This window comes from Lissotriton helveticus, chromosome 6 (genome assembly GCF_964261635.1).
Source record: "Lissotriton helveticus chromosome 6, aLisHel1.1, whole genome shotgun sequence".
In the NCBI taxonomy this organism is placed as follows: Eukaryota; Metazoa; Chordata; class Amphibia; order Caudata; family Salamandridae; genus Lissotriton; species Lissotriton helveticus.
The window spans coordinates 202,839,424-202,849,041 of NC_136067.1; positions in this window are offsets into that span (position 1 = coordinate 202,839,424).

Below are 9,618 nucleotides of genomic sequence, written 5' to 3' on the forward strand. Positions count from 1 at the left end.
TGCACTTTCCCTTCTTTATCAAAATGTAAACACTCAAATACGCTTTTTGTTCAGCTATTTATACCATAACAATTAGAATATTGACGATTACAACCCAACTTAAAACAACCTGGATACCGTTCATAAAATGCTACTCTCTGCGCATTAACCACTTGATATCATTTAATCTAGCATATTTACTATGTAAAAAATGCAAAACGAATGTCCTACAATGCACTATTAAAACCAATTTCCATCGATTAAAGCAATTGTTGGATCTTACGCAACATACCAGCTATCAAACCCCTACCTAGATTCAAATACCAAGATGTGAATCTACTAGGTACCTCCTCAGGGCAAATATACCTTTTGGAAAATATAGCGACACATCCTGCCAGCTCCATGTCGGTAACCATAGGATTCAAATAAAACTAGGCACATACCTGCTGCACAGAATTTATATATCTTGTTAAAAGAAAAACAATTTGGTCTAAATGATTACAATTTTAGTGGCAGGCCGGTAGAAATTAACCTTGGGGGAAACTGTCAAAAGAAATCCTGTACCTATTCTTGCATTTTGGTAAAGTGGAGGCGCAAATTAGAATGTGCAATCACATCTTTCAGTGCCCTGTCTAGGTCTGTACAAAGCCCCAGGTCATCCATTAGGCCGCTGGTTCCTTTGATGCCGGATTCAGACCTAACTCTATTTTACTGGGACACATGTATCAAGCGGCTAACAGGACCTCCAGGGCCAAACTGAGTGTTAAAAGCCGTTTGTTAGCTGTCAGTTCATATTTTTGCCCGCTTCCTCCTCCTCTGTCTATTTCAGATCTGGTGACCTTGCAAACAGCATGTATGTAAGAAGCTACTGCCTGCTTAATTTCCATATGATCAGTTGTACAGCGGGATAAAAGTTCCCTGCAGCATTACACATTACATTTTAGAAATAGTGGACATAGATACCTTCGGATTTTCAGCATACAATGTTATTTTGCTTTTTAGCCACACAGTGTGCAGTAGCACATTTCAGATCCACCTCCAAAGTCTTTATGTCATGATTTAGTGAAGGCCCTCACCTCTAGAGTTCCTAATCAAAACATGAGGTATAAGACCCTTTTGTCAGAAGCAAATAGCAAGTCCAGGAATGACTCCTAATGGGGTTCATGTTTTACTGGCTTCTTGCTTGTGCCATATTCATGCCCAATTCCTCTTTTACCACTTCTAAGGTTGCCTCAGTCACCTGTTCCAGGTTGTTCAATTGCTTTGTCCACTGCCACTGCTGGGATTGCTGTTGACCGTGGAAGCTAGAGGGAGCTCGCGAGCTGCGAACTGCGAACGCCAGAACGCCACTGCCTCGCGGCTGACACAGTCCTTACCGCTGCCACCGCTGAGCTGAGTGATAACAGAGCAGATTGTCGGCTGCTCGGTCCTGCCCAGTCCCTGCTCGGTCCATTGGTCCGTTAGTCATCGGTTGTCGGCAATCGGCTCGCAGCCGGTGCTGGCGGGGGCAGGGGGCCGCTGACGAGGCCGTTGGACTGTTGGATCCCTTTGAGAGGCGGCGTGGGTCGAGAAGAAGCTGACAAGGTGACAAGGAGCGGCCGCTGCGGGCGGACGGGCGGGCGCCGAGCAAGGCAGAGTGAAAACGGCAGTACCAGAGCCTCGCCTCACCTCTCCTCACCTCTCCTCTCTTCTCTGCTCCGGTCTTTCCACAAGACCATCAGTCTACCATTTCCTAGGAGCAGCAGAAATTGCCTCTGCAGTAATAAGGACAACTAGCCACACGCCACACATTAGAAAAGCAGCAATTGCAACAACTACAGGTGAGTGTGAGCGCTGAGTGCATAACGGTAAACCTGGTGTCTAACGCTAAACCTGGTGTCAAGCGCTGCGATAACAACACCACCGTAGTTTTTGTACCACGAGGATAACAACACCACCATAGTTTCGTACTACGACGCCTGGCCCCCCCACCAGTTCCACAGCTGACGACTCGCGAAAACTCAGGGACAGGATTTCTCGAGAGCCGCGTCAGAATGTTCAGGGGAGTGTTCCATCTGTCATAGTCCTCCCAGTCCTCCCAGTCCTAGTGCAGTTGTGCAGTTGTAACTCTCGGCTGCGCTGCATTACCCCAACGAGTACTGAGGGAGGAGGCACGGATGGAGCACAGAGATCACGTATGCCAAATACAAACACCAGGCGGGGGCGGGCTCGCCGCTAGAAACCGCCAGATACCGCGGCACAAACCAGGCTTAAAACCGCGCTGCATCTATAAGTTACTATGCGATCAGGCAAAGTGAGAAGGGCCCCAGGAGATAAAACCAACGTCCCAAAGGGGCCTGCAAAGCGTGGGAGGATTGATAAATCTAACGATAACAAGGCAAACAACCCCCCGAAAAATCCACTAATCTCGCCAATCGCATCCTTATTTGAAAAATCTGCATCAAGGAAAGATTCAGCAATGAGTTTGCGATTTCAATTTTTAAAGGATCCAGGACCAGTACTGTTTTCATCAACAGGGGACGTTGAAGGACTATCGTCCCCCTTAGCCCCTGTTAAAATATTAGTAGCGAAAGACAAAAAGCGAGGCGGATGCAAGAGATGCACCCCCTGCAGAGAAATCACACCTCCATCACAGCGACACAATAAAATCCACAAAAGGCCCGGATCAACAAGTAAACACAGCCAACAAAAAAAGTTCTCCTGAAGCTGACAGGCTAGTTACCACATCAGCAATGGTTCACTCAGCCACCGGTGATTTCAACTCCACCTCTATACAACCGGCATCACTCACAAAAGCAGCGGATTCAAGTGCAAGCCAGGATCATATACAAGTAATGCACTCGAGCCTCAACGAGCTCTCTCACCAATGGCCTGACCTTAGCCAGATAGATTGCCACGGCAAAGAGAATGATCGTTCGGCCAATATAAAGTATACTCAGGTGAAGGAAGACACTCCAGCTGAAATCAAAAGCAGCGAACCGGACCCGCAATTTCCCAGCCTGGGAAACAGCGAAAATCACGCGTCTACATCAAATGAGAGAAATGCCAATCCAGATACCAATAAACAGCTTAATAAAGATAATGGACCTTTGGCCCTTGCAGCGCCTCTACTACAAGCACTTCAAACTTCTACAACAGCACTAACAATGCAATCCGATAAGCTGGATATTCAAATAGACCTAATGAACGTAATAGCTTCTTACATAGCTGGTATTAACACAGAATTGGATAACCTAAATAATCTGATTATTAGAGCACAAGCTAATGCTTTCCAACTCCAATCGTCATGTACCTGTGGTCCAGTACTTGATAAATTAAGTGCATTACCTACAGTCTTAGACCAGATTCTTACGTTAAACAAGCGTCTCATCTATCCAGCCATGGACCAGTGTGGCAAAGGTAACACTCAGAGCTATGAACCTAAAGATGACAACCTCTCATTAGAGAACGCCAGTACAAAAGAACCCCCCAAGTCCAGAAAAATCTCAATCACTGAAGAAACTCATAAAGTAATTAAAACTGATGTAGTTCCTACAAAGCTAATGATGACAAAGCGACAAAGGAAAAAAGAACGGAAAGCAAGGAACAAAAAAAGTGAAGTTGGTTTACAGTCAAGCCTCAACATATATCCCATTTTTGTAAACTCTAATACAAAGGCACTAGAACAGGACAGCACTATGGAATCTTGTACAGAAGAAAGGGCCAATGCTGACATATCCACCAATACATCACGGATGACGACTAAGGCTCTCAAAGGCCAACAGCCAGCCGATAGCCTGACAAGTTCGAAACAAATGACTGATAAACTTTATAATATACAGCAAACAACAAACTATGGGCCAACCACAGGAAGCGAAAATACTTCTGAAAAATCATCTCACAGTGGAAATGACAAAGAATCCCATATAGATCAGAACGCTTACCCTCATCAAGAAATCAACAAAGAAATTATTACATCGCAAGTCACCACTTCAGTTTGGACGAATAACAACAAGCACAGTCACTTACAAGCTCCGGTAACAAAAGGAAACTTCATTTTCCCTAATCAGCAAGACGCAAACCTCCCAGCTGGAGACAATAGGGCAGTAAATGATGATACCATTCAAGTACAAACAGCTGCCCGAACAGATCTGGAGGAAAAGGGTATTTTCGCTTCTACTTTTCAGGCATTGTCTGAAACCGGAACACATAATTTAAAAGTTAAAGTTTGCAACGATTCTCAAAGATTGATACTCGAAACCCCGGTAGCCTTAAATCAAGGCAAACTAAGTATAAGTATAACAAACAAGGACATTAAACATACAAATGGAGAAATGGGCAAGAACACAAGGAAAGGTCCAAACGAGCCTGTAGATGTTCACTGTCAAATAATTTTCACTCCCAAATATAAGACACAGGGCAGGCATGATACACTAAACAGGAGTAACATCTTGAAACTCATGGCAGAAATTGAAGAACTAAGTAACATAAAATCCACAGACCTGGAACAGGTACAATTTCAGAGAGAGTCAAAGGATATAAGCAACGAGCAAACATTGACCACTTGGAAAACCCCAGAGATTGTCCAATTAATATTAGGGAGCTCAGACCGGTTCCTATCATGGGGCATACAATTATCACAACCCACTGCCCCGCGTTATACGCTGCCATTAAAAAAAGAAAATGGTACACGGTTTACCAGGAAATATACAGACCATGCAATCCAGAAACCAGTCTACTCAATCTTACACAACGCCAAAGGTAGAAGCAACCTAACGCTTACTCAGGGAGTAACAGAAGAGGAAAAAGTCGAGGAATTTCAACTCTCAATGGATCATTGGAAGTGGCTTCCCAGTATGCTAAACGACAAGCAGAGGTATTGACCAAATAAAGAAAGGCCGAACCAAGATGCATATGGGGGAATACACGTAATATCATGGAATTTCGCCGGAGCAAAAAGACTGTTGGAGGAAGGACAAGCATTAGATGAATGGGCAAACTGCATATCATCGCTTTGCAAGAAACCTGGTTGCAAGAAGATATCGCATTGGTAGGTTTCACCCACTACACTGTAGCTGCTGAAAAATCCAAAACCCATGGACGAGCCATTGGAGGCCTAGCAGTTTACGTGTCAACCGCCCGAAACATTAATTCTGAGCAGCTTAATTCCTCCAACCCAAGCATTCAAATATTTAAATTATCAGAACAATAGGCAACCAACAACAAGACAACAATCCTGATTAATTATTACACACAACCGAACTCAAAAGTCAAAAAGGAAAAAAACGTAGCGCTGTGCAACGCAATAATGGGACTTCGCACCACTGAGCCCTCATGGGATATAATATTAACTGGCGATTTTAATTCATATTTGATATACTCCCCTGAGGAAGACGAAATATTATCTGCAGACAACATGTACTGGAGCGTTCCACAGCAATTATGCAGCGTGTCGAGAGCTCGTAAGGATCTGCTTGGCTTACACCTTGTGACAGAACTAGAGTATCTAGGTATACGCGTTTTGAATGGCAGGACCAACGAAGATCGTCCTCTGAAAAAAACTTACTACGGTCCACATTCTCATTCAACGTTGGATTACACAGTTGTAAGCCTACCACTAATTCATTTAGTAGAATCCTTCTACATAGAATACACGCCCTTGAGTGACCATGCGATGCAGCACATTAAATTTAACCTCCGTACGGAAAGATTCCAACCATCACATATGCAGACATCCAAACATACAACCTGGTGCCTGAAAGCTGGCACGGTTCCATCACAACGCCAATATACAAGGGCGGTGAGGGATCCAACCTTGCTAACTACAGATTAATCGCCCTGCATGACGTTGAGGCCAAATACTTTGCATCGCTATTATTACTTGATCTGGTAAAGTGGTCAGGAGAGAGGGACTTGATCCCACTTAACCAAACAGGATTCAGAGAAGGGATCGGAAATATAACAAATATTTTTTCCATCTCCATGATCGCGGAAAAATGTAAGCGCATCAAACAGGATCTGAATTTGTGCTTCATTGACCTCCAAGCAGCCTTCGACAGCGTGGATAGGAACCTATTATGGGCGAAATTAAGAGCCTGGATGATTCCAGAAAACTTACTAAGGGGTCTGCTGCTATTTTACTCTGACACCTGGACGCAAGTAAGGCTAGGGGACGTGTCACGACTATCAAAAAAAGTGCGTACAACATCTGGCTTAAAACAGGGATGCGTCCTGGCTCCGCATCTGTTTAATCTATTCATTTCGGACCTCTCAGCCAAGTTAAACGGATGTAACGCCCACCCGCCAAAACTAGGCGACTTACATTTGACACACTTGGCTTACGCCGACGATATCGTCCTCATGAGTCAGACAAAGGTTGGCTTATCAAGACAGCTATCGTTTCTATCAGCTTTTCTGTCCGCAAACAATTTGGTCCTTAATTTTTCAAAATCTTAAACAATGCTAATTACTAATCGGCATATAACATCACACAATGTTTGGCTAGAAGGACAACAGCTGGAAAGGGTAACAAGTTACAAATATTTGGGATATTACATCGACGACAAGCTCACCTTAAAGGTCCAGAAAACGTATTTAACATGTAGATCAAGAGCACTAACATTTGCACTAAGCACTCTATCGAAAAAGCTGGAAGGTCCCTCTCTAAAACCTTTACTTACGGCGATTGCCAACAAAGCTCTTCCAACCCTAGCCTACGCTAGTGCAGTAATGAATGGCAAGGACTCTGTTCTCCTAAACAGTTTAATTACCAAAATGTACAAACAGGTACTACAATTGCCGAACTCTGCTTCACCAGCGCAAATTCCCCTAGAGTTTGGACTAAAGAATAAAAGCTTGGGACGATTTACTCATGCCTAAAGGAGTGGTATCGGATCAAAAAGAGAGCCGCAGCTAATACTTTGAACAAATATCTATGGCAGGAACTAGAAACTCAAAAAAAATCAGAAGCAAACAAATATCTGACTAGTGCACTGGAGATAACACGTACCGCTAATCTTTGGGACAAAAACTTGCCATTTTCATCATTCAAACAGGCATTAAATAAGGCCGCAAAACTTCACTCTCTGAATATGGACAAAGGCATTTTCTCACATCGCTCACATTCTTGGACCCTGATCTATAGTTACAGATCTTTAACCCCAGCGGCTTATCTGGACGCAACATACTCTGTCTTTATCAAAAGAAGGCTGATGGCATTGAGGTTCGGTAAATTTCCAACATTGGCCGACGAGCCAGCCTGGAAACATACAGAATCCGTCTCTTGCCGCCTCTGTGGGCATGTAAAAGAAGATCTTATTCATATAATATGTATCTGCAAACCATTGACAAGGGAGCGAAGGCGCTTTCTAAGGAACATATTTCAGGCAAGGAAACTACGAACTTGTAGGACTGCAGTAATTGGTTGTCTGGACGCAACACCACCACAAACTAATTGCAAAATTGTAAAGTTCTTGCAGACTTTCGAAAAACTTGTGAACGCAACGTAAAAACTAAGTTTTTGTTTTATTTTCTTTTACTAATTTTCAGTTATTTGTTTAATTATAATTAGTAGGTTTTAAAGAAAAGACTAAACTCAATGATCAAAATGTTTATTTAAGTTGAGATGATAATGAAAATGAGCTGTATCTGACCTTATTCAATGATTACATTTTAATTATGCTTAAGTCCGATAATGGGCATTTTTGTTATGGTTTTAATTAACTGAACAATAAATAATAATAATAACAATTGCTCTGTTCAACCGCTGCAGGGGAGGGAATGCACCATATTTTAACGAGGCAGAATGCTTCTTTATCTGTTCTGAAGCCCTCAATAATTACAAGACAAGCCCTTGTTACATAGCGCTCGTATTATCAGTATTTAGATTACTTATAAAGCTCACTGTCCCTCGTGGTAGAGTCTCTGGGCACTGGGAATACCCTCTACTGAAACGTACAAAAGAATATCAAAGTCAAAGTCAAAAAGCTTTATTTCGATAAAATGTCATTATCATAAAAGCAGTTTAAAAGTAATGATAAAATTAATGATACATATCCAGTTGATAACAAGAAACACAGCATTTACTAGAATAAATATTGTTTAAGAAAAAATTAAACAGAGTATTTAAGCTTTCTGGCTCGAATAGCCCAAGCCCAAAATAGAAATTTTGCTAGGGCACAAGCATAGGGTACATAACTGTCCGAAACAAGTATCCTGGTTGCCTCAGCATGGCTCCTAGTTCCAAGTTGCCGACACAAGTTCTTCAGCCACACCCTTCTTGGATTGGCATATTCCTTGCAGACAAATAAAAAATGAGCCAATGTCTCTGGGTGGGCTGAACAAGATGGACACAGGTCAGATTTGTCTGTACAGGATTTCCATGTTTTGGTAAAAGTGTTCAGTGGAAGAGTACCCGTTCTGAATTTAAAATACAAAGACCGGGCAAAGGGTTTCCCGATTGTGTCTAGATAGGGTTCTCGCCTGGGACAGTCTTTAAACATCAAAAAATCCTCTGTGAGTCTGCCAATGGATGGACTAGAGTGCCTTTGGGAGCAAGCCCAATCCCGAAAGAGGTTTTTAAGAACTTGTTTTGGAGGAGAGGTTCTGCTGGACCAAAAGTCTAATAGGCCCAAATTTGACAATAGATTTTTCATATCAGTTAACCATTTGACTCTGGCCCAGTGTGGTGACTCCATTATTTCTTCCAAACTTCTCGCATAGGCACTAAGTTCCTCTACCCGCCAAATGCGGGCCCATAATAGGAGAGGGCGAAATTTCGCAATTTCGCCGATCTGAGTACAGCCGAGGTCCATAAATAAGGGCAAAAGGGGGGTACTTTGAGGTAGCGACATAATTTGCCTACAGAATTTATTCTCAGATTTTTGCAGTGCTTGAGAAGATGCAAAGCCCCAAAGTTCAGCTCCATAAAGCGCAGAGCTGACACCTTTGGCGGCATAGATCTCTAGGACTGTTCCTATTGGTTTGAACGAACTGGAACGTTGCTCCCTTAATAGGGCACCTGTGATCCTTTTATGATTCAGCAGCATCTTATCTAAAAGAATATGTTACACCTCATAGGTCATAAAGCCAGATAAGAAGAAGTTTGCAGAATATGTAATGGGCATATTTAGATGGAATGTATAACGGTACCTGGTTCTACAGAGAAGGTTCTAGAATCTGGAAATATTGAGCTTGAATTCCATTTCTGCAGGTATGGTCACAGGCAGTCAGGTAGAATGTGAGTGAGATTGGAAAAAATATAAGAGCCAATGAAGGCAAGTTTAAAAGCAACTCACATTGGTATCAAATTACTCATCTGTGTGTTGGAAATGGCCCTTTTTGCAGGGTTATCCCCAAAATGTTTGCTTCTTCCTCCCTTGTTTTTCCTGACCTGAGGTTGTTGGCAATAGGACTCTGGGCACTTGACCACTGCTGATCAGTGCTAAAGTGCATATGCTCTCCCTGTAAATTGTTATTGTAATTGGTTATCCATGATTGGCGTATTTGTTTTACCAGTAAAATCCCTAGTAAAGGGCACTGAGTGTGCCAGGGCTGGTAATTCGAATGCCACTAGTGGGCCTGCAGCACTGATTGTGCCACCCACCTGAGTAGCCCTAAAATGGTGTCTCAGGCCTGCCACCGCAGTGCCTGTGCACAGTC